At 40.8% G+C, this 24,724-nt stretch overlaps 1 protein-coding gene and 1 long non-coding RNA gene across 2 annotated transcripts in view; one reads left to right on the forward strand and one right to left on the reverse strand.

Moving 5' to 3' along the window:
* Positions 1 to 2,712: 2,712 nt before the first annotated feature.
* On the reverse strand, positions 2,713 to 6,335 carry LOC122902421. Its single transcript, XR_006383804.1, has 3 exons — positions 6,240 to 6,335; positions 4,495 to 4,598; positions 2,713 to 2,913 (listed from the first exon to the last, which is right to left on the reverse strand). It is a non-coding gene; the product is annotated as an uncharacterized LOC122902421 (long non-coding RNA).
* The window catches only part of DIS3L2 (DIS3 like 3'-5' exoribonuclease 2), a 366,805-nt gene continuing 348,224 nt past the window's right edge, over positions 6,144 to 24,724 (forward strand). The window contains exon 1 of the mRNA XM_044241854.1: positions 6,144 to 6,204. The gene's annotated coding sequence lies outside the window, so the exon portion shown is untranslated. The remainder of the gene's footprint in view (positions 6,205 to 24,724) is intronic.

Below are 24,724 nucleotides of genomic sequence, written 5' to 3' on the forward strand. Positions count from 1 at the left end.
CTCCCCCTTTCCCTTAATAAGTGGGTCCACAGGTACACACACATACACAGAGATCCTAAGGAAGGTATAGACCCAAATGGCCATAATTGTGCTGAGTGAGTCTGTTTCCCTGGGTAAGTGGACTGCCTGCATGGATCCCCCTAGCCCAATTCATAGGCTGGCCTTAGCCAATCAGCTGTTTTCTCTCTAGACCTTTTCTTTTTAATTTTTAAAAATTTAAAAAAGATTTTATTTATTTATTTGACACACAGAGAGATCACAAGTAGGCAGAGAGGCAGGCGGGGGGGGTGGGGGCGGGGGAAGCAGGCTCACCGCCAAGCAGAAAGCCTGATTCGGGGCTCGATCCCAGGACCCTGGGATTATGACCTGAGCTGAAGGCAGAGGCTTAACCCACTGAGCCACCCAGGTGCCCCTTCTCTCTAGACTTTTTTAAAGTGAAGAGAATCATTCAGCACTGGGCTCTGGAACAGGAGAAAGACTCAACTTTCATTGAAATTGTCCCCCACCCACCTCAAACACTCACATAGACGCAGAGCAGACCCAACCTTCCCCTCCAGCACATGATTCCTTGGAGAAGAGTTGTTATCTGGGAAGAAAAAATTGGGGTTCTGTTAGGAAGAGAGCATGCCAAAAGTGAAATTCGGTAGGCTGCAGCATCTGCTACAGAAGGAAGAAAGCAAGCTGTCTTTATTAGGACCATCATATACAAGATACTTAGCTGTTCTACACTCCGAAGAGTGACTATGGTTGAGGATAATTTCTTATCAAATGATAATATTAATGAACATGTATTTACTCTGTGCCAGGCACTGTTTTCAGTGCTGACTCATTTAAAATTCACATCAACCTTATGAGGTGGTACCATCATCATTCACATGCTATGGGGAGGGAAACCTCAATGGAGAGGTTGAGTAATTTGCCTAAGGTCACACAGTGAGTAACTGAAGGAGTTGGATTTGAACCCAGCAGTCTGATTCCCCTTAAGTGCTCTGACGCATTGCTGCTCTACTGGAATTGCCAGCTTCACGTGATGCTGGTATCTGGCAGAGGGCAAGGTACAGGAGAAAAGTAAAACCTTGTCCTATGAAGACCTCCCTGTGCAGTGAATTCTCCAACAAGACAAAGGCGTCAACATTCTGGGTTTAATGAGTTTAAAGGTCACTTTATCTCTTTCTCTCTCTCTTTTTAAAAAAAGGTTTATTTATTTATTTATTTATTTGAGAGAGAGATCGAGCAGGGGAGGGCCGGGAGAGGGAGGAGAGAAGAAACTCCCTGCTGAGTGCCCAGCCTGATGCGGGGCTGGATCTCAGGACACTGAAATCAGGACCTGAGCTGAAATCAAAAGTCAGAGGCTTACTCCACAGAGCCACCCAGACACCCGGTCATTCTTTCTTTTGTAAAGTGTAATAACTATTATTTGTCATTTACAGCTACTGAGATTAATCTGTGATTAAAAGAGAGAGCTCAAAATTAGAAAAAAGATGGAAGATCAGGGGAAGAGAAGATCAAAATGGGAGAATGAGAGATATAAAAATTAAGGCAAATTAAAAGCTAAGGATGTGGAAATCAAAACTTTGAATGAATAGCATTATAAATGAGAAGTTTCTAAAATTCATACTTGAGGGCGCCTGGGTGGCTCAGTGGGTTGGGCCGCTGCCTTCGGCTCAGGTCACGATCTCAGGGTCCTGGGATCGAGTCCCGCATTGGGCTCTCTGCTCTGCAGGGAGCCTGCTTCCTCCTCTCTCTCTCTCTGCCTGCTTCTCTGCCTATTTGTGATCTCTCTCTGTTAAATAAATAATAAAATCTTTAAAAAAATGTTTAAAATTCATACTTGAAGTAGCATATGTTAAATAGAAAATAAAAGAAAGAGTAAAGAACTAGAAAATAAAAAAAATAAATTTAAAAGATTAAGAATAACATGTTGAAGGTGCCTGGGTGGCTCAGTGGGTTAAGGCCTCTGCCTTCGGCTCAGGTCGTGATCCTAGGGTCCTGGGGTTGAGCCCCGCATCGGGCTCTCTGCTTGGCAGAGAGCCTGCTTCCTCCTTTCTCTCTGCCTAAATGTGATCTCTGCCTGTCAAATAAATAAATAAAATCTAAAAAAGAAAAAATAAGAATAACATGTTGATAGATCTGATAAAGTAAAATGAACAGTTACAAGTATTCAAAAAGATGAGATTTTAAATAGGAACTAGAAGGTAAAGAGAAATTAAAGTAAAGGCTAAGAGCTCTGAGGCTAAAAGTGGGAAGGATCTAGAAGGGTTTATATTTATTTATTTTTATTATCATTTTTCTTAAAACACTTTAAAAAAAAGATTTATTTATTTGTCAGAAAGAAAGAGAGAGCCCAAGCAGGGGGAGCTGTATGCAGGGGGAGAAGCAGGCTCCCCACTGAGCACTGAGCCCAATGTGAGACTCTATTCCAGGACCCCAGGATCACGACCCGAGCTGAAGGCAGGTGCTTGACCGACTGAGCTACCCAGGTGTCCCAAGGATTTATATTTAAAAAGCTAAGAGAAAAATAATACCCATAGAGTGAAAAAAATGTATTTTTTTAAAGCTACATTTAAAGTGAGACAAGAACAAAAACAGACTCTAATCAGACAAGGACTGCAAGTGGGAAACAGTGGTCTGGGTGGGGCTAATTGCTGGAATTGAGGAGGCCAAGATCAATTGATATGGAGAGGATGAGACATATTTTCTGCTCACCGGTAACGTTCAGCCCATAGCACTATGAGCCTGCACACGCAAAGATGAGGCTCAGGGCACTTGACTCCATCCCACAGCTGATTGGTCCTTCCAAAGTCATACCCTTAGGCCAGCAAATACTCCTTCACTTTGGTTCTTGGAATATGTTCAACTTTATCTTAGTTTTTCTTCAATATATTTAATAGTCCTTTTGTTAGCTTTTCCTTCCTTCAAGGTGAAATCAAGCATGTTGTTGAGTAGATTTATTCCATCATATTTCCTTAAAGTTCTTGTGGTATTTGGTTATTATACTGTTTGTTTACTTACACACACACACACACACACACACACACAATCTTTATCACCCGGCTTCATTTTGCTCCTTTTAGTGTAATTACTGGTAGTGGGATTGGGTGGGGGAAATGAGACAACCTACAGGACTTGTTCTTGGACTGGGCTGTAAGGGTGAGGGTATGGTGGGGGGGTAGTGGAGGAGTCACAGATGGCTCCTAGGTGTCTGGATTTCTGCCTCTGTGACTGGGTAATGTTAGTGTAGGAGAAGACCAAGTTGGGCGTGGTAGTGGTTAGGAATCAGGGTCATCTGGACCTGGAAAACTCTGGGGTATTTTAGCTGTCTATAATCCTTAAACTCCCAGGAAGGCTTGAATTTCATAATAGACACAATACCTCTCAATGCCAAAATGGAATTCTGCTGGAGGTAGCAGATGGCTCACTGTATATACCAACAGGGCATGGTAACCCTGGTCCTCTGTTTATAGTCTGGGCATTCTTCAAAGCATTTTGCCTCATTAATTGGCTATCCATTATCCAGAGACCAAAGTCACCTGGAACCCTTCATGCCCACACCATCCTGGAAGTACAGAGTTCACCCACAACTCCCTGCAGTTCTCTAAAAATATGCCCTTCACAGCAATGATAAGTTTCCATCTCTTGAGGCAACATTGAAATCTCCTGGAACCCCAGCCAAGTTTAGCCTAATGAATCACCTTGGTCCTTCAAAAGAACACAGTTCTTTAGAATTGAAGCTCTATTCAAGGCTGCCAGGAGAATGTGGGATAGACTTTATCTATTGTACTTTATGGATTTGGGGCTTCTTTTTGTCTCTATTACAAGTTGACTTCGTCCCTTCTGTTCACAGAACACTTGATTTAGCTTCCTTTTATTAAACTGTAACCATTTCCTGGTCCTGCCTTGCTTATGTTACACCTAAAGCTCCCTTGGCTGATATTTTGGGTGTTCTAACTTTTCAGCCACACATTTTGAATTTTTTGGTTTACTCCCACAGATGGCTGGTCACATCCATTGTGGATAAATTTAGTCTCTTAGAGAGGAATATGCCTCTTTTAAGTGAGCTTGTTATAATACTTGATATAATGGGAATGTACTGGTTTTCTGGACTGGAGGTATGCTTGGGGCAAACTTCTCACCCCACGTCACTCTACAGTGTGTTGTGGTTTTCCTTTGACCCCCATGAGTAAGCCCAGAGGTCACTCTACTCAGATGACGTGGGAACATGTCCATCCAACCCTGCCGCCTTCACACTGGCTGACACCATACTTTCTGTCAGCTGTCCCAAAGGGGATCTGCCTGCTGAACTTATGTACAGTAATTGTCCTTGCTTTGCTTATCTATTCCTGCTTGTAATATTTTTGGTTTCCTTGGCTTCATCTCCCATTTCTGGCTCTGAAACCCCAGCTTTTATATTATTAATCCTCTGTTCTTTTCCTTTTCTGGGTCTTCCCATCCCTGGCTCCATCGGGACCTCTCCTACCCATTGAATCACTGTACCTTTGCCATCCTCTGCCTCCTGCTCCTGGTCGTCGTCTTCCTTCTCAGCTACAGTTTGAATAGACAAGTTTTGCCTACATCACAGTTTCGAGGAGGATTCTGACCTGTGTGAACATTAAAAACCAAAAGCTCAGGGCGCCTGGGTGGCTCAGTTGGTTAAGCTTCCGACATTTGATTTTGGCTGAGGTCATGATCTCAGGGTCCTGGGATGAAGCCCCATGTCAGAAGCCATGCTCAGTGGGTGGTGCTTGTGTCTGCTTGAGGATTTTTCTCTCACTCTCCCTCCACCCCTTCCCCTGATCTTCTCCCTCTATCCCCCCACCCCCCACAACGTACACTCTCTTTAAAATAAAGAAATTTTTATTTTATTATTATTAAAAGATTTTATTTATTTGTCAGAGAGACAGAACACAAGCAGGGGGAGTGGTAGGCAGAGGGATAATCAGGCTCCCCTCTGAGCAGAGAGCCCGACAAGGGGCTCAATCCCAGGACTCTGGGATCTTGACCTCAGCCAAAGGCAGATGCTTAGTGGCACGATGCTTAATGGATGTGACAGGTGTCCCCAAAATAAAGAAATCTTAAAAAAAAAAAAAAGAATTAGTAGAGGTATTAGTAGAGGAATCCTGAAATTTACAAATACTTTCAAAAACATTAAGGCATTCAGGAGCAATTTAATGTATCTCTTTTCCTTGTTTGAATATGGAGGATATGGTGGTGGACCCCTTCACTACACAGATTCAAGCCACTGTCCACTCTGACAACATATTCCTGAATTTTGATTTTTTATGGTCACCACTAGGCACTTGATGGCCACATCATGGCACTGGCGACCACATCCTTACTGGAATTCTTTCCTCTCCTGCTGTCTTTTCAGCAGTCCTTCAACCGAACATTCTGACTGGCTCTTTAAAGGTTCCTCTTCCTTGTTCACACCTACAATTTTGATGTTTTCTTAGGCTCCATCCTTTTCTACGCACTTCCCTGGGCAGGCCACATTGACAGGTGGCCTTTCAGCAGGTTTCTCAACCGAGCCTACCTTCTCACCTGAAACATTCTTTCCTACCCTTCTACTTGCTTGAAGTCTCCACCCCCAGCTTTTCCCTCACCCGTGTCTGGGTAGGCCCCATGGCCTTTGCTTAGCCCACCCCGGGAAGCAGCACCGGTCTGCCTGCCCTCCCATCAGTCTGTGCATTTCTGAGGGCAGGAACCGCGCCTCAATCGCCTCTCTCCGCCTCTCCAGGGCCAGCCCTGCCCCGAGACTTCTGCAGGGGTCCCAAACCGAGTGTCTAGTAAATGAAAGAAGGAGTAAAACCCCGTCCCGCGAAAGCACCGGCGTGGCTACAACAGGGGGACTAGAAGCCGGGCGAGAGCCCGGGCTGGGCGGGCTCCGGAGCAGGCGGCTGAGGCGGCCGGGGTCGGGCAGGAAGGCTTCCTAGAAGTGGCCTCGCTGGAGCCACCGGCTACAGCCCATCGCCCCCGCGAGGCAAGGCGAGAGATGTCGCGCTGGCCCTTCGCCAGCCTCCGCAAGCCGCCGCACACCCCGACAGCCGAACGACCGCAGACCCCCGCCTCCGCGGCGCTCTGGCTGCGCGCGGCGCTCTTGGTCCCGTCCGGCCACCGTTGCTCTCTATCCCGCCGCGCCCCGACCCGGAAGAGCATTCTCCTTAGCAACTGCGGGACCTCCGCGGCGCCAGCCTCCCGGGAGCCACGGTGAGGCCTCCCCGCCCCCGTCCCGCGCGCCTCACCTCGACCCCTTCCCTGGACCCGCCCCGGGTCTGGCCTGCTGGCTCTCCTGCGTCCTTAGCGGGGCACCTGCGGCAGCGGCCCGGGGCGAGCGCCCTCCTTCTCCGGCGTCGTTGCTCTGCTCCGGCGTCGCCCCTGCCACCACGAGCCCCCAGCTCTCGGCCGACCCGGCCTGACAGGCACGGCTCCTCGCGCCTGGCCCCGCCGGCCCTCTTTTGCAGCCTCCTTCGGGGCGCGGATAGGAAAACCATAATTAAACAGAGCCTGTTGCTGTAGAGAGGATGATTCCAGAGGCTCGGGTCACCTGTGGGCGCGTTGTCCTGGGTCCTGATACAGATGTTTGGGACTAGCAGGGATGGAGCGTTTGAGGAACCTTGAATGGCAGCCACTTAACTAGAATGCTTGATATTTGCGTGCTGCTTTGGGCTTTCCTAAGTGATGTATTTTATCTGCTTTCTTGATCGTGGAGACTCATGTAATTGGACATTTAAAACTGATCCTTTTCCGGAGATTATGTTTCCTGGTTTTTAGGGATGTACCGTTAGTATTAAATGTAGATAGATTTTGTGTCTTCCAGTTTTCTACAGAAGGAACTCTGCCTGGAACTGATTAAGTTTGGGGGCGATGTCAAGTGAAATTTGCTACGTTGAAGAAAGTAGGGGCAGGTGTTGTTACTATCTCTGACTTAATCTGAAAAGACACCATGACTTTGAAAACCTCCCTTGATTGAGTTCGTAGGTGTGGTACCAAGAAAACTCTAAACCTTGTTTGAACATTGTTGGATAACGACTTTATATTTAATCTAATAATGGAGCTAAAACTGAGGCATATGAAAAACTTTCAGGAATGACCTTTGCAGGAAGTTTTATACCAAAATCCATTATTCAACGCAGTATAATTTCATATCACTTCAGTAAGTATGTAATAAGCACCCAGAGTGTTAGACTATGTGAAAAGATATAAAATAAGAGTGTCTAGATTAAATTATTGGGAAAACTATAAAGTAGCATTTGTTTAATTGCAAAATCAGAGGGAGGAGAGATCACTGTGGGCTGGAGTTTTCTGTGTTATGTTTATGGATTATATCTCTAAAGTGGAGATACAGTTTATATTTGTATTGGAGGGGACAGGGAATCCTAAATAGTTCCTTATGTTCTTAAGGGTTTTGGGAAATAGTTCAAAGTGACATTTTGTAGTTTCTGTTTAAAGCTCTATGATTACTTGATTGCAGTATCCATTTCTTTCACTCTTAGTACACATCTGGCATTTTTCCTTTTTGAGATCTAAATGAATATGGCTTAAATATAGTAGGGGGCTTTGCCACTTAAGAGATTCATTCCTTTGCTTCTGTAATGGTCTTTATATGAGTCATCACAGTTTTCAGTAGAGTTAGTTACTGGGTGATATATGCTTAAGAGTCTTGTGAAATGTTGCTCTTTATTCATTTGACAGGTATTTCCAGAGGGCTCCTTATGTAGCAGGCATTGTAGCAAGAAATACCAAAACGAGTTGCCCAGCAAGTAGTAATTCTGCTTTATCTACCGTGTGTTTGTGTATTTTTGTATTTTACTTAACAACCTTTGATGCTCAGTGTTTGCCATGGACATAGAATGGCCAGAGAAGTGTATTTTGTTATTTTTCTTAAGAGTTAAATAGGGGTTTTAGACTTAATTGTGGACAGCCTCTAAAGATTCATTAAAGAATCCTCTTAAGATGTTTCATTGCCTTCTTATGGGTTTGTTGCCCATTTATTCACTTGTTCAACAAATATTTGAGTGCTTATTGGGTACACTGTGTTGGGCCTTGGAAATGGAGGGCAGTGAGTGCATCTCTGGCCCCTGTCTTCAGATGATACCAATAATCACATGAATGTAAAACTACAGCAGTTACACCATTTGATTTAGGGAAGTCCCTGGAAAGACATTTGAACTAAGATCTGAAGGTTGCATAGGAAAAGGAAGAGTGTTCCAGTGAGAGCAAACAGCAAGGGCAAAGATGTTGGGATTCATGGGAAGGATTGGGGACTTAGGGTACAGCTCTATGTACAGAACAGGAAGAGTGTTGAAGAATCTGGTGGGAGAGGGGGCTGGAGAGGTGTACTGGGTCTTGTAAGCAGGTTGAGGAGTTTTTCTTTATTTTTGGAGTAAAGAGAAAGCCTTTATACAGTTTTACTTAGATACTTAGGATGGATTGCAAATGCGGATGACACAGATTGTGTTTAGTCTGCTTTGTATTTCTGCCATTGCTTAGTATTTGTATTGTCGTCTTCCTTATTTCCTCATATGTGCTCCCTCAGCTCTATTGTAGTTAGAAAAGCTTCCATGTCCTACCAGCGAGATGTGTCCACTTTTTTTTTTTTTTAATTGGGACAAAAGGTATTTTAGGGATTAGTATCAGACAGTAGAAGTTAGTTGATTTGAAATATTTTTATATCAGTATGACTGCTGGGCACTAACTTCTGTGACTTTTTTCTTTTTTTTTTTTTAGGATTTGTTTTATTTGAAAGAGAGCCTGCATATGGTGGAAGGAGGGTTAGAGGGGGAAGGGAGGGAGAATCTTAAGTAGCCTTGGCTGAGTGTAGAGCTAGAGGTGGGGCTCTATCTCAGGACCCAGAGATCATGAACTGAGCTGAAACCAAGAGCTGGGCGTTTAACCAGCTATGCCACCGAGGTCTCCCTGTGATTGTTTCTTTTTAATTGTAGTAATAAAAACACATGATATAAAGGTTACCCTCTTAACCATTTTTAAGTGTTCAGTTTAGTGATGTTAACCATATTTACACTAGGACTTTTTTATCTTGCAAAACGAAAACTCTGGACCCATTGAACAACTCCCTGTTTCTATCCCCTTCCCTACCCCCCTGCCCTGCCAGCTTCTGGTGCATTTGAGTTGTTTTTTTTTTTTTTTGTTTGTTTGTTTGTTTTAAAGATTTTATTTATTTATTTGACAGACAGAGATCATAAGCAGGCAGAGAGACAGGCAGAGAGAGAGGGGGAAGCAGGCTCCCTGCTGAGCAGAGTACCCGATGCGGGACTCAATCCCAGGATCCTGAGATCATGACCGGAGCTGAAGGCAGAGGCCCAACCCACTGAGTCACCCAGGCGCCAGGTGCATTTGAGTTTTATTGCTGTAAATGTTTTTTAAGAATCATATTTGTATCACATTCTATAGTACTCATCTCAGGATGCCTTCAGACCATTCGATTTTGGGTATTGGGCTGGAAAGGATTTTGAGATGGCTTAATATTTTTAAGTACAAAAATGTAGAACAGAGCATTTTCTCAGGTGGGGGAGATTTGTAAACTTTATTTATTTATTTATTTATTTATTTTTTCCAATTTATTTATTTTCAGAAAAACAGTATTCATTATTTTTTCACCACACCCAGTGCTCCATGCAAGCTGTGCCCTCTATAATACCCACCACCTGGTACCCCAACCTCCCACCCCCCCGCCACTTCAAATATTTATTTATTTTTTAAAAAAAGACTTTGTTTTTATTTATTTGACAGAGACCACAAGTAGGCAGAGAGGCAGGCAGAGAGGAGGAAGCAGGTTGCCCGCTGAGCAGAGAGCCGTACTTGGGGCTCGATCCCAAAACTCTGGGATCATGACCCGAGCCGAAGGCAGAGGCTTTAACCCACTGAGCTACCCAGGCCCCTCGATTTGTAAACTTTTATATGCAGTTTCCCAGTTTATCCTAGGCTTGGGATTCCTGTAGTGTTGCAGAACTAACCTTATAGAATCCAGTTTTTAGACTGTCCTTTGAACCTTCAGAAATTTTTTTTTTTATGTGGGGAGTTGCTGTGGGAAGTAAAGTTCATTTTTATTCAAATACTACTGAGCACATGCACAAGTCATACTGTGAGTGGGCCTGGAATGGTTCCTTAGATCCCTCTGAGGTCCTGCCATCTCTGCCATTACTGTCGATGTAAGGGAGACAGCCAGAGTTCTTCTTGTCTTTATTAACTGGAGGATGGTGGAGTTGCATGAGATGCTCCTTTGTGTCACATTATGGGACAGAGAAGGATTTGACAAGGATTTTTCAGATAGCATTTTATTTGGAGCCATAGCAGGAACTTGATGCTCCAGAGTTGTAATTATGCAATTAACTTTCACATTGAGGCTGGAAGTGGTCAGGTTTAGTCACCTGTTAGTCCAGAGAAACTTATTTTTCTAGTTTCTTTTTTATTGTGGTAAAATGTATCATCTTAACCATTTTTAAAAAAAGATTTTATTTATTTATTTGACAAACAGAGATCACACTTAGGCAGAGGGGCAGGCAGGGGGCGGAGGGAAGCAGGCCTACCCCCAAGCAGGGATCCTGATGTGGGGCTTGATCCCAGGACTCTGGAATCAAGAAGTATCTCTAAATCCAAGAATTATTTAGAGAAGTATCTCTAAATCAGGTTCTGACGTCAACATAAATGCTGAGCATGAGGATATCAACATAAATCCTATAGGGACTATAAAGAAAAGGGCAAGTAATGAAGTAGGCTGATATAGTAGGAAGTTTAAAAAAACCTTTAAAATGAAGGAAAATATTATTGGTGTATCTGGTAGCCTGGAGAGCTTGGGTACCCAAACCAGGGAGAGGCAGAAAATCCTATGATGCTAACTGAGGAGCTCTGCTCTTTAGGTTCCCTTACTGAAACTGTATTGTTTCTAACTCTGATTAGGCTTTGATGAGGCAGAGAGGTGTGTAGTGATTGTGTAGGTGCTGAGGGATTCAGAGGAAGTCCCCAGACATTTCTCTTTAACTTCTCATTCAGAGAGTCTTTCTCCACATGGGAAACAGTTGCTTCTTTTTCTTTGTCGTGGTCAGCTTTGGTCTGGTCTGTTTTAAAGGATTGACTATGAAACTCTAGCAACAGTCATGATACCGGGGAGGAGATGATAGTGCATTGTTATTTTTGTTTAATCCTACATAAAATAAGAGCAACAGTTGACATGGTTTGTTACTCTTTTTAGTTATTTTAAGTTTTTTTATTTTTTAAAAGATTTTATTTATTTATTTGTCAGAGAGAGTGAGCACAGGCAGACAGAGTGGCAGGCAGAGGCAGAGGGAGAAGCAGGCTCCCTGCTGAGCAAGGAGCATGGTGTGGGACTTGATTCCAGGGCTCTGGGATCATGACCTGAGCTGAAGGCAGCCGCTTAACCAACTGAGCCACACAGGTGTCCCTATTTTAAGTTTTTTAAATGAAAAAATATTTGAGTTGTTCAGAGCTCTTTTGCTCCAGTAAAACATTTGTTTTCTTTATGATTTACTGAATTTGGTCCTTTAAATCCCTCTTTCTTAATGGTTTGGAAGTAAGGATGCCCTCTGAATTTTATGACTAAAATGCATGGTATTAACAGGGAATAATTTTACAGGAATGAATTAGGGCCCAATTTGTATTTGGAGGATTATTAATTACTGGTTAAGACTATATTTTTTTAAAAAGCTGATGTACTAGGGATTAGTTAACATATATTAGCTGTATGAATTTAAGGTGTGCAGTTAAGTTAAAAAATTTTTTTTAAAGCTTTTTATGTATACTCTACACATACCATGGGACTTGAACTCATAACCCTGAGATCAAGTGTTGCATGTTCCATTGACTGAGGCCCAGTTTGTTAAGTTTTGCCATGTGTATGTATTCATCATCACAAACAAGTCTGTGAATATATCCATCACCCCAAAGCTTTCCTCATATCCCTGGCTCCTTGGCCCCCATCCCAGATAACCACTGATCTCTCTGTCACTATATGTTAATTTTCACTCCCTAAAATTTTATGTAAATGAAATCATACAGCATGTAGTTATGCTTCTTTGCCTCAGCATAAATATTTTGAGATTCATTTGTGTTTTTTAGTGCATCAGTAGTTGATTCTTCTTCAATGCTAGTTGTATTCCTTTGTATGGGTGTTCCACAATTTACTAAATCGTTCACTTATTGATGGACATTGGTTGTTTCCAGTTTTTAACTGGTAACAAAGAAAGCTGCTATGAAAATTTGTGTACAAGTCTTTGTGTGGATGTATACTTTCATTTCTCTTTATATGGTATGCTTAACTTTGAAAGAAACTGTCAAGAGTTTTCCAAATACTATTTAGCATTTCCACTGGCAGTGTAGAAGAGGTCCAGTTTTTCCACATCTTTGTCAACACTTGTTATGGTCAGTCTTTTTGCCTTCAGACATTCTAATAGATGTGTAGTGATGTCTTGTGGTGGTCTTGATTTGTCTGTCTCTAATGACTTGTGATGCTGGATATCTTTTCGTGAACCTATTTGCTGTCCATATAGCGTCTTTGGTGAAGTGGCTAAATTTTTGTCCATTTTTAATTGGTTCTGTGTTTTTTTTATTTCTGAGTTTTAGAAGTTCTTTATAAGTTCTGGATGTTAAGTTCTTTTTCAGCCATAGGATTTGCAGATATTTTTCCTGGTTTCTTTATTCCCTTACTAGTGACTACTGAAGAGCAAAAGCTTTTAATTTTGATAAAGTTCAAATTATAATTTTTTGTTGATTTTTTTTTTTTGCATTACCTAAGAAATAGGTTAATATCACTGATATATTCTCTGTTCTAGGAGTTTTTGTTTTAGGTTTTAGATTTATATCCATGATCCACTTTGAGTTATTTTTAGGTATAGTAAAAGAGTGGTTTAAGGTCAGTTTTTCACATCTAGAATCCAATTGTTCTAGAATCATTTGTTGAAAAGACTATTTCCTTACTAAATTGCCTTCTGCATAGGTTGAAAATCTCCTTTTTTTAAAAACAATTTTATTTATTTATTTATTTTTAATTTTTAATTTTTTATAAACATATATCCCTGGGGATATTTTTATCCCCAGGGGTATAAACATATATTTTTATCCCCAGGTCTGTGAATCGCCAGGTTTACACACTTCACAGCACTCACCAAAGCACATACCCTCCCCAATGTCCATAACCCCACCCCCCTTCCCCCAACCCCCCTCCCCCCAGCAACCCTCAGTTTGTTTTGTGAGATTAAGAGTCACTTAAGGTTTGTCTCCCTCCCAATCCCATCTTGTTTCATTTATTCTTCTCCTACCCACTTAAGCCCCCATGTTGCATCACCACTTCCTCATATCAGGGAGATCATATGATAGTTGTCTTTCTCCGCTTGACTTATTTCGCTAAGCATGATACGCTCTAGTTCCATCCATGTTGTTGCAGATGGCAAGATTTCATTTCTTTTGATGGCTGCATAGTATTCCATTGTGTATATATACCATATCTTCTTTGTCCATTCATCTGTTGATGGTGGCATCATAATTCCGGACTTCAAGCTCTATTACAAAGCTGTCATCATCAAGACAGCATGGTACTGGCACAAAAACAGACACATAAATCAATGGAACAGAATAGAGAGCCCAGAAATAGACCCTCAACTCTATGGTCAATTAATCTTCGACAAAGCAGGAAAGAATGTCCAATGGAAAAAAGACAGCCTCTTTAATAAATGGTGATGGGAAAATTGGACAGCCACATGCAGAAAAATGAAATTGGACCATTTCCTTACACCACACACAAAAATAGACTCAAAATGGATGAAGGACCTCAATGTGAGAAAGGAATCCATCAAAATCCTTGAGGAGAACACAGGCAGCAACCTCTTCGACCTCAGCCGCAGCAACATCTTCTTAGGAACATCACCAAAGGCAAGGGAAGCAAGGGCAAAAATGAACTATTGGGATTTCATCAAGATCAAAAGCTTTTGCACAGCAAAGGAAACAGTTAACAAAATCAAAAGACAACTGACAGAATGGAAGAAGATATTTGCAAATGACATATCAGATAAAGGACTAGTGTCCAAAATCTATAAAGAACTTATCAAACTCAACACCCAAAGAACAAATAATCCAAACAAGAAATGGGCAGAGGACATGAACAGACATTTCTGCAAAGAAGACATCCAGATGGCCAACAGACACATGAAAAAGTGCTCCATATCACTCGGCATCAGGGCAATACAAATCAAAACCACAATGAGATATCACCTCACACCAGTCAGAATGGCTAAAATCAACAAGTCAGGAAATGGCAGATGCTGGCGAGGATGCGAAGAAAGGGGAACCCTCCTACACTGTTGGTGGGAATGCAAGCTGGTGCAACCACTCTGGAAAACAGCATGGAGGTTCCTCAAAATGTTGAAAATAGAACTGCCCTATAACCCAGCAATTGCACTACTAGGTATTTACCCTAAAGATACAAACGTAGTGATCTGAAGGGGCACGTGCACCCGAATGTTTATAGCAGCAATGTCCACAATAGCCAAACTATGGAAAATCTCCTTTTTAATGTGCTCTGTTTCTGGACTCTCTTCTGTTTCACTGACCTATTTGGCTTGATTTGATGATTATAGTTTTATAATAGAGCTTGAAGTGGGGTGGGTCCTTCAGCTTTGCTCTTCTTTTTCCATATTTTGACTCTTTGAGGTCTTTCTCATTTCCAAATTAACTTTAGAATCAGCTCATCAGCTTTTACAAAAAGTCTGCTTGAGAATTTGAGATTGTATTCTATCTATAGATCGGTTTGAGGAGAATTACTGCCTTTTTTAAAAAAAAATTATTTATTTTAGAGATAGAGAGCTCACTCATGCAAGCAGAGGAAGGGGCAGAGGGAGAGAATATCGAAGCAGACTCCCACTGAATTCGGGTTGGGTATGGGGCTGGATGTGGGGCTTGATTCCCATGAGAATTCAGGTCCTTGAGACCGGGACCCATGAGATCGGGACCTGAGCCAAAACCTAGAGTCAGACACTTAACTGACTGAGTTGCCCAGGTGCCCTGAGGTTTTTCAGGTTGTTCTAGTGGGGGTGAAGCATTTGAGGAGAGAAGAGTATGTTGCAGTGTGTGTGGCTTTGGGAGATTTGGGCATGTGTTTAGCTGAATTGGGTTTGAATATGGAAAGCAGATAGATGGCTAGGGAGGTTGGATTGAATTGTGGAGTATTTTTGATGTCTGGCGTTCACACCACATTTTAATATATCTTGTCTCCAGCTGCTGCATGCCTCTGACACAGCGATGGTGCCTTTTAAAATTTCTTTTCATTACTTGATACAGTCTTGTGTATAATTCATAGGTTTATTGATTAATAACATTTTCTTACTATAGTACCCTTGGTGCTTCTTTATTACTATTTGTGATTGCATTGTTTATTGTGTTCATAAAATTTTGTGTTCATAAGATTCCTTCCAAAGAAGTCAGCATACTTATGCTAATTCATTTACTGATTGTCTCAGCAGTCAGATTACCATACGCAGAGTATCCCACTTCCTCAGGCATCCAGAATCTTGCTTCAACTTAAGGGTCATTGTGTAATCTTGTTCTGTTCTAATGAAAGGAGTGCTCAGATGATAGTGTTGTGGGCAGAGCCCAGGCCTGGTTCTCTGGGACATTTTTACTTCTGGCTGTCGGGGAGGAGTACATGTGTTACTGTCCTTGAACTCACAACTGCCCACTACATGCAGAGTTGGCTCTGACACCACAAGTGCTCAACGAAATTCACATCTTTGTATCTCACTCGAGAGTTCAAGTTCCAACCAGGGTTTCATTGAATTTCAATCAACTAAAAACTAATGAATGGAAAAATGTCTTACTGTTCAAATTGCATCATTCTTGCTGCAGTACTTTTAATTTTCTTATGCAGACCTTCTTACTCTGGAGTTCTGGCAAGTGCCCTCTCTGCTGGAGCTCCCCAAAGGCATTGCTAGTGTCTCAGGGAGTTTGATGGAAGAGTGCATTGCCCTTTGCTGTAAACTCTCCCTGCGTTCATGCATCTTCTTGCTAATGCAACTTCAGAAGAAAAGATGAAAAGCAAAGATTCTGCTAACTCCTAAAAGGTGTCTACTTAGAAGGAGATGACAGAACCAAGCAGATTTTCAGTGGCAAACATTGAATCTAGAATTAAAAGACTATGTATGTCTTTACATGCAGTCTGTACAGTGTATCTGGTTTTACTATTTTGGAGTAGACACACAATATGACATTAGTTTCAAGTGTACAACGTAATGATCCAATTTCTTTATATGTTGTGCTGTGCTCCCCAAAAGTGTAGTTACCATCTGTCACTGTACAAAGCCGTTACAAGATCATTGGCTATATGCTGTGCTTTTTCAATTCTACACTGTTTGTTTCCAAATTATGGTCTTTTATTAAATACTGAGAAGTTATAAAATAAGTGAAAAATAAGCATAAGATATAAAGAATAATAGGACAATGTGTATCCATATAACAACCACCCAGTGTAGGAAAAAAGTTGTCATTGCTGTTGAAGATCTATGTTCTTGTTTATAATCTTCTTTTCCCTTTCACAGGTAACCTGAGTTTTGTATTTTCCTTATACTTGAATCACATCCTTTGTATCCTTAAACTATTATTTAATTTTGCATGTTTTTGAAATTTGTAGAATGGAATCACACTGCAGACATTTTTTAGTGATTTGCTTCTCCTTGGAACATTATGCTTTAGTCACTTTTTTTTTTTTTTAAGGATTTTATTTATTTGACAGAGAGAGACACAGCAAAAGAGGGAACACAAGCAGGGGGAGAGAGAGAGAGAGATTGAGAGAGAGAGAGAGAGAAGCAGGCTTCCTGCTGAGTAGGGAGCCTAGGATCATGACCTGAGCCAAAGGCAGATGCTTAATGACTGAGCCACCCAGGTGCCCCTGCTTTGGTCACTTTTTGCCAATAATGAATCCTGGCCTGTTTGTACTTAGGTACATAAATTTATTTCTTAACAATTTTCCTTACTGTTCTCATAAAGAGTAAGATTCATATATTTATGCCTTTTAGAAATTAAAAAAAGACAATGCTTGCTGACTGGATACGAATAAACTAGTTTCCTTTAAGGCCTTCTATCTCCATGCACTCCAGAGCCCATCTCTCAGGGCCATACATTAATGAGTAGGCAGAAGTCCTTAAAGTGGCTCATTTTTGCTGTCTTTTCTCTTCTGCTTTACTTTGGGCAGTCTGGACACTCCCCATTCCTTAAATAGGTATGGTTTCGGGATTCTTTATCCTGACTGCACATAAGAATAATACCATGCCTATCAAAGACTGGCCAATTAAATTTGAGTGTTTCTTTTTGTGACTGTTCCTATCTTTTGCCTGTTCTTTTTGTTTGTTTGTTTAACTTTGTTTTAATTGGGTTGCTTCTTTCATATTGATTTATTGGTCTTAACATCTTGACATTGTCTGTATATAAATCCTTGCTAAGTATAAAATAATAAATTCTTTTTATTTTCAGATTTATTTATTTGAGAGAAACAGAGAGAGAGATCTAGAGCATAGAGAGAGAGGAAGAGGGAGAAGCAGACTCCCCGCAGAGCAGAGAGCCTGAGTCAGGGCTCCATCCCAGGACCCTGAGATCAGGACCTGAACCAAAGGCAGACGCTTAACCAACTGAACCACCCAGGTGCCCCTAACTCCTTGAATTGTTATATGTTGCAGATATTTTCTCTGTTATTCCCCGATATTGTTTTGTCTTTATTTATGACTTCTTTGATATACAGAGGTTTTTAATTTTTAAAAGATTTTATTTATTTATTTGACAGATAGAGATCACAAGTAGGCAGAGAGGCAGGCAGAGAGAGGGGAGGAAGCAGGCTCCCTGCTGAGCAGAGAGCCCAATGTGGGGCTCGATCCCAGGACCCTGAGATCATCACCTGAGCCAAAAGCAGAGGCTTTAACCCATTGAGCCACCCAGGCACCCCGAGGTTTTTAATTTTTAAAATTTGAATCTTTTTATCTATGGTTTCTGTTTTTTTTTTTTTTAAACTAAGAAGACTTAAAAAAAAAAGATTTATTTATTTGACAGAGATCACAAGTAGGCAGAGAGGCAGGCAGAGAGAGAGAGAGAGAGGGAAGCAGGCTCTCTGCTTGGCAGGGGCCTGATCCCCTGACCCTGGGATCATGACCTGAGCCGAAGGCAGAGGCTTAACCCACTGAGCCACCCAGGCGCCCCTAAGAAGACTTTCTTTACCCATTTATTTTAAGCAATTTCCCCCAATATTTTCTCTTAATATATTTATAATTTTACTTCTAATATTTAGCACTTTAAGTGTACTACAGTCTTATTTTTTATGTATAGTAGTAAGGATCTATTTTTCTCTAAATAGCCAGTTGTCTCATTATCTTGATTGATTTATTGATTGAAATGAACAGAACCTCAAGATTTTATTGTCTTCATGATAAAACAAAATAGGAAGCTTAGAACTGGATCAGTTTTTCTTTCTTTTATCTCCTCCAAGGTCAAAATGCTTCCATCTCTTAATAGCGAGCATTCTCTTAGATCTGCAGTTGCACTCAACAGAGTCAAGCCTTAGCACCATCTTCTTTAGCCTTTCTCTAGAAAATGGGCTAGTGTGCTCAACATAACCACTCTGCTTCCTCTCATAATTTGGCTTTCCCTGGGCATAAAAAGAATCTTTGCCTGCCTTCCTTCCTCCCTCCCTCCTTCCTTCCTCTCCCTCTCTCTAAAGATTTATGTATTTATTTGAGAGAGAGTGCAAGTGTACACATGCATGGGAGGAAGGGCAGAGGGAGAGGGAGAGAGAGAGAATCCAAGTTGACTCTGTGTTGATCATGGAGCCCAATATGGGGCTCAGATCATGACTTGAGTGGAAATCAAGAGTCTGTCGCCTAATTGACTGAATCACTCAGGTGCCCTGAAGGAGAATCTTTGCCTTTCTTACACGTTGTATCACTTTGCAGGGTTGGTGCTTGCCATACTTCTTGCAGAAAGTCTGGCAGGTTTTAGGAACCCGAGTTATCTTCCCCCACTGATTTGAATGTAAGTTTTTTAAATTTTCTAAATCTCTTTCTAGGACTGTTTTCTTCTTATACATCTTTGCCTATTTCAAGTAAATGTCATACTCCTTTTTAAAAATTATTATAAAAAATTTAATTCTACAATATAGTGATTCAGTAATTCTGTATATTACTCAGTGTTCATCAAGGTAATGTACTGAATATCATTCTTTTAATAACCATTACTTCATAGTATATTTTTCAATCTGATAGAGCAAATCTTTTCTTGTTACTCTTTTCTTTGCAACCATTTTCCATCATTCTGTACATTTTTCTCTTCCATTTGGACTTAAAATTATTTTTTACTGCTTGAAATTCACATATCATAAAATTTAGCAATTCAGTGGCATTTAGTACATTCACAGTGTTGTGCAATCATTACCTCTAATTCGAAAAGAAAGCTCCATACCTATTCAGTAGTTGCTCTCTACTCTTCCCTCTCCCTGTCCTCTGGCAACCACCTATCTCTGTTACGTCTCTGTGCATTTACCTATTCTGGATGTTTCATATACATGGAATCATATGTGACCTTGTGTCTGTCTGGCTTCCTTCACTTTATATAGATTCTTGTAGCATGGGTTCATTTCTTCAGATACACGCATTATTTACAGCTAAAAAAGATTTCATTTTGTGTATATGCCACAATTGATTTATTCATTGATGGACATTTTGGTTGTTTCCGCCTTTTGGCTATTATGAATAGTTCTGCTATGAACATGTGTGTAAGTATTTGTTTGGATAATTATTTTCAACTCTTTTGGGCATATGCCTAGAATTGGAGTTGCTGGGTCATATGGTAATTTCACATTTAACTTTCTGAGGAACTTACAGACTGTTTTGCATAGTGGCTGAACCATTTTACATATATACCAGGAATTTATGAAAGTTCCACTTTTTCCACATCTTTGCCAATATTTGTTATTTTCTGGTTTGTGTTTTGTTTTGTTATAGCCTTCTGAGTGAGTGTGGGGGGAACTTCACTGTAGTTTTGATTTACATTTTTTTGATGGCTAATCATGTTGGGCATGTTTTCATGAATTTATTGGCCATGAATATATCTTCTTTGGAATAATGTCTGTTTGCATCCTTTGCCTTTTTTCTTCCATTTGATTGTTAAGATGAGATTGTCAATTTCTATAAAAAAGTCATGATTTGAATTTAATTGTGAATACATTGTAAGTTTTTGATTAATTTACAGTTGATATCTTTATACTATTGGCTCTTTCTGGTCAAGAGTAGGGTTTGTTTCTTTGTTTAGGTCTTCTGTGTTTTTAAAAATAATTTAAAAATTTTATTTAGATCTTATATCAGTCTTATTAATTTTATCCCCAGCCATTTTGTGATTTTGGCCACTACTTCGAATTTATCTTTCTCTGTCATATTTTTAGATGATTGTGGGCATATAAGAATGTTAGTATAATTTATTTATTGATTTGAGATCTAATCTTTCTGCATTCTTGCTGCAATCATGAGTCTTAATAATTTGTGAGTATATCCTTCGAGATTTTTCTGGATAGACAGCTATATTACCTGTAAATACTGAAAACCTCATCTCTTTTCCAATATTTCTTCTTCTTCCTACTAACTTTTGATTACATCCACTAGGACCTCTGTGGCACAGTGTTGAGTTGTTGGTGATATCCTGTCTATAACATTACCTCATTAAATATAATGTTTACTGTTTCTGACTTCAAGATTTTTTGATTTTAGGGATGCCTGGGTGGCTCAGTCGGTTAAGCAGCTGCCTTCGGCTCAGGTCATAATCCCAGGGTCCTGGGTTCGAGTCCCACATCGGGCTCCTTGCTCCGCTGGGAGCCTGCTTCTCCCTCTGCCTCTACCTGCCACTCTGCCTGCCTGTACTCTCTCTATCTCTCTGACAAATAATAAAATCTTAAAAAAAAAAGATTTTTTGATTTTATTTGTTTATTTATTCATTAGTGAGAGAAGGCACGAGTCGGGGGGAAGGACAGAGAGAGGGAGAAGCTGAGCAGGGAACCTGATGAGGGGCTCAGTCTCAGGACCCTGGGATCATAACCTGAGGTGAAGGCAGATGCTTAACCGGCTGAGCCACCCAGGTGCTTTGACTTATTTTATTTTATTTTTTTTAGTTAAGGAAGTTTTGCACTATTTCTTTATTTGCTAAGGTGTTTTTTTTTTTTAAATGCTGTTTAATACTTACTGATGTTAAACTATAATATTCTTTTCTTGGGCATTTATTAAGTAGTCCACCTCCCCTTGTTACTATGCAGTAAATCATATTAATAGCTAGATTCTCTTAGAATGTATCTGGAGCATGATCTTCCATATGCTGTTGGGATTCAGTTTATTAATATTTTATTTAGGATTTTTGCATCCGTGTTCATAAGTGAGATTGTCCTGTATTATTACTTAATGTGCTTGCTTTCTTTGGGTTTGAAATTTAGAATACAGTTAACATTTAGCATGTTATGGAGTTTTTCTTCTTTTTCTTATTTATTTATTTGAGAGAGCATGGGGAGAAAGAGAGCACAGGGAGAGGAAAGGCAGAGGGAGGAGAAGCAGGCCCCTGCTTAGCAGGGAGCCTGACAGGGGCCTTGATCCCAGGACTCTGGGATCATGACCTGAACTGAAGGCAGACACTTAACCAACTGAGCCACCCAGGCGCCCCTTATCTTTGCTTCTTAACTGGTATTTCTTGTATATTGAACACCTGGAGCTTAGCAGAAACACTTCTTTCTGTGGAGTGAAAAGCTGTAGGCTTTCACGTAGGATATGTGGCACATGGGGTCCCCTGGAAGACATGGATTAGGCTGATAGTGGTTTAGAAGTGGCTGGAGCTTGAAATGGGGGCTACTGTGGGAGGCCCTGCCTAAAAATGGATGGATTAATGTGGGTATGCTCTAAAGTGAGCAACCCTGACTGAGAACTGAGAATTCCTGGGAGAGGGAGGCCTCATGAAGCACAGAGGTGGTCCTGAGGGCTGCCCGAGAAGGCACACGGAGTCTCTTGGAACTGATTAAAGGGATTCTGGCTCCTAGCAGGATGGAGATTCTGAGCTGGAAGGAACCTTAGATCCTCATCCCTTACAACTGACTTAGACTCGTGCAAAGTATTTGAGGCCTTGGGGGAGTGGAAAACATTTTTGAATCTACTTTCTAGCTCTTGGCTTCGGAAGTGAAGGATGGACTAGAGACCGAGACGCAGCAAATCAGAGAACAAATACGATGCTCAGTGGGGAGAATTGGAGAATCTTTGGAGAAGCTTATTAGAGCCACATAGTCATTATATTCCTGGGACAGTTCTTAAATATTTAAAAAATAGTTATATGATTTAGGTAAAGAGTAAAAATAGAATCAAGTTCTTTATTACCCAGCTTTCTAGTTGAGTATCAGTGGGATATAAGAAAAAGATTGTTAATTTTTATGTATTGCGTTTGGATATTGGATACTACTGAACTCATTCTGATACTTTTTCACTTGATTATATTGGAGTTTCTAGGTAGCAAGAATTTCATTTATCATTGATTGTTTTGCCTCTTCTCTAAAGTTCATATGGTCTTGTTTATAGCAATGACTAGTACCTTTAGAATGATATTAAATGACACCATAATAGCTGTCATCCTTTTCTTGTGCTTGAAGTTAGTAGGAATGCTTCTAGTGCTTCATGATTGTAAGTTATTTTCTGATGCTGTTTTTTGTTTTAACTTTTTTCCTTTTTAAACTTTATTTTTAAATTAAGCTTTTTACTGTGAGATACCTGGAGAGTCACATGGAGTTGTAAGAAACAAGAGAAAGATCCTGTGGATACTTTACCCTGTTTCCTCTTGTGTAACTATAATATCACAACTAGGAAATTGATGTCAGTTCAATTACCCATCTTATTTTGATTTCATCAGTTTTAGTTGTAACAGGGTGTGTGTGTGTGTGTGTGTGTGTGTGTGTATCTCTATCACCTGTAGATGTGTGTGACCACCAGTGCGATCAAGATACAAAATAGGTTCTGTCCAAGAATCTCTTGGGCTCCCCTTTCCCAGCTATAGCCATTTCCCTCCCTCTCTGCCTTCTTAACCCTTCGCAACCAAGGCACTCTCCTAAGTATAATTTGTCATTTCAAGAGTACTACAAATGGAAGCATACAGTACATAGCCTTTGAGATTGCTTCACTCCACATAATTCCCTTGCAGTTCCTCCAGGTTTACTGTATGTATCAATAGTTCGCTCTGTTTACCGTGGGTAGTATTCCATGGCTAGAGTGTACTACAGCCTGTTTTACTATCTGCTGAGGGGCACCTCTGAGGTGTTTTCAGTTTTTGGCTATGATGAGTGAAGTTTTGTCAGTTGATCAGTAATGCATCTTTTAGCATCTTTCCCCCTCTAGTGCAGGATCTAGTCTAGGGTCACACATGGCATTTAGTTTGTCCTGTTTCCTTTGTCCTCTTTAATCTGGAAAAGCCTTTGTCTTTTGTGACATTGATATTTTTGAAGAATAGAATCCTCTTTTTTTAAAAGGATGTTCCTCATTTGGTTTGTTTGATGTTTCCTCATGATTAAATTCAAGTTATGTATTATTTTTGGCTTGAATACTACATAAGACGTGTTCTTTTCTTGAGAAATTCATCTTATTGCATTAGAAAAATTCTTTTGAGTTCTAGTTTACTAAGAAGTCTTAATTCAGAATGGGTGTTGGGTGCACATTGTTAGAGCTTGGAGTTGAGGCCACTGGCTGGCCGGTGGACTCCCAAGTAATGTAGGTGGCATGCGACACAACTGATGAGGGGCTCTGGCTCAGTGAATGCAGTTTGGTAGTAAACCTTTGCAACAAGTGGAAAAAAAAAGATGCCTTTTGGCTTCTATCTTCATGATGATTTGGTTCCATTCCGTTAATTTACTAACCTAATGAATATGTTAACAGATCTCTACCATGGGTTCATGTTTTATAATTGTTAAAATTTAATGTTAGAGTTAGTAATTTATTTTTTATATTGGATTTTTCATTTTTGTTTATAATAAAAACTCTTCTGTAGTTCTGCGTGTGGAAGAGTGTGTGTGTGTTTGTGTGTGTTCTATCTTTGTCAGATTTGGTATTAGTTGTTTAGCCACATAGAATATATTGAAAAGTTTCCATAACATTGAAATTACCTGTCTCTGAAACCTTCTCGGCCTGGTGCAATTTGTGGGGAGTGTGTGGATCTTTGGCAGTGTTTTCTGGTTTCTTCTCTGATTAAAGATCTATTTAAGTTTTAACATTTTTTAAAAGTTCTGTCCCTCTGCTACTTTCCATTGCTCTTAGAATAAAGACGCAGGCTCTGCATTTGGGGTCATATACTCCTCACCCTCCTATGTGTTGTCACCATTCTTTTATTTCTTCAACTGCTAGAGCTGGAAACCTCTTGAGTCTGAGATTTCCCCTCCTTTTTTTTTTTTTTTTTTTAGGATTTTATTTCCTTATTTGATAGAGACCGCGAGAGGGAACACAAGTGGGGGAGTGGGAGAGGGAGAAGCAGGCTTCCTGCTGAGCAGGACCCTGGGATCATGACCTGAGCTAAGGAGGAGGCTTAATAACTGAGCCACCCTGGGGCACCTGGGTGGCTCAGTGGCTTAAGGCCTCTGCCTTCCACTCAGGTCATGATCTCAGGGTCCTTGGATTGAGCCCCGCATCGGGCTCTCTGCTCGGCAGGGAGCCTGCTTCCTCCTCTC

Source organism: Neovison vison, chromosome 3 (genome assembly GCF_020171115.1).
Source record: "Neovison vison isolate M4711 chromosome 3, ASM_NN_V1, whole genome shotgun sequence".
NCBI classification, from domain to species: domain Eukaryota; kingdom Metazoa; phylum Chordata; class Mammalia; order Carnivora; family Mustelidae; genus Neogale; species Neogale vison.